The sequence below is a fragment of the Sebastes fasciatus genome, chromosome 23, assembly GCF_043250625.1.
Source record: "Sebastes fasciatus isolate fSebFas1 chromosome 23, fSebFas1.pri, whole genome shotgun sequence".
Lineage (NCBI taxonomy): Eukaryota > Metazoa > Chordata > Actinopteri > Perciformes > Sebastidae > Sebastes > Sebastes fasciatus.
Window position 1 is genome coordinate 21440869 of NC_133817.1, and position 1299 is coordinate 21442167.

At 36.7% G+C, this 1299-nt stretch overlaps 1 protein-coding gene across 1 annotated transcript in view; it reads right to left on the bottom strand.

Annotated features, from left to right (window-relative positions):
• Window positions 1-982, bottom strand: part of pthlha (parathyroid hormone-like hormone a) — a 19036-nt gene extending 18054 nt beyond the window's left edge. Inside the window, exon 1 of the mRNA XM_074625424.1 lies at window positions 808-982. The gene's annotated coding sequence lies outside the window, so the exon portion shown is untranslated. The remainder of the gene's footprint in view (window positions 1-807) is intronic.
• Window positions 983-1299: the final 317 nt, after the last annotated feature.

A 1299-nucleotide genomic window follows, 5' to 3' on the forward strand; every position in this document is an offset into this window, starting at 1 on the left:
ACTGCAAGCTCAGGTACAACCTTGTCTCTGAACACTGTTTTTAGAGATATTAACCAATTTTTAGAGAATTTGGGGGAAATAAATGAATGTAGTGTAGCTAACATGCATTTCGGACAGTCAGGTCCAATTATCTGCGGGTCTTTACGGACGAGATCTGATGGTCCTTTCAGATCAGGTCTCTCTCTATTTGAGCATAATTTTTGCATGTTGATTCTGAGGAAGTTTTCCATGGGTTGGGTTGCATCCAAAATGTTGGACATCTTGTAATCACTTTATCACACAATAAACAAAAATAAAGATGTTAAACCCATGAAGAACTCTACTCCACCAGTTCAGACAGGACTTGAGAAATGTTGATCAATAACATACAAACATTTTAGACGAATGAGATTTTGAGGGGGAAAAAAAATTGTACAATTGTAAATGTTTGAGAACACAGTCGAAAGTTTGACCCATGAAAAGTTGTAATCTTTCGAGAAAAAATTGTGTAATGTTTTAACTATTTTAATAAAAAAAAAAAAAAAAATGCATGGAAAAATGTATTATGTTTTAAAAGTTTAAGTTTTTTTAAAATGTTTAAAGCTAAAGAGCTATGAAAAAATATATTTGTTCTTAGAATAAAAAATATAAGAGAAAAAGTCTAAATATTTTGAGAATAGACGTTACTTATTTACCGGAACACAGTATTTAATTTTACAAGGTCGAGACTATAATACATGTTGCAGAATACACCAGTGCTCTTCACAGATTATATTTGTGCACACGATGAATGAATGAATGAATGAATGAATGAATGAATGCACTCACGTGTATCAGAGCTCCTGTTTTCTTCTGACTTTATGAATCCACTGAAGAGTAATAAAACCGTCCTCTGGTCGTATGCGATGAAGAGAAGAAGCTCCTCTGAGAGTCTCTGAACTCTCTGGACTCTGTTGTGAAGGTTCAACCTGCTTTATAAATAAAGCTCAGCCTCCTGATGACATCACGCGGAGGTCATCATCATCACGGTAGCAGAAGAGTCCATGAAGCTGGAGGGTAATTAGATGGATGAACTTACTCACTCCTCCCACTTCCTCTTTCCTTCCTCACTAACTTTCCTTTAAACTAGTGACACATGGAGCTGCTCGCCGATTCAGGGTTTCACCCGTCGTGGTTGTTGTGGTTTGTTTCCTCTCACTTTGTGTTGTTCACTCGGCTGCACGTCACTGAGGCTCGGCAGTAAAACCTACAACCTTAAAGTGTCGGTTCTACACCTACCTAAACTTTACTTGGGCACATTAATGTGATCATTTTAAATGA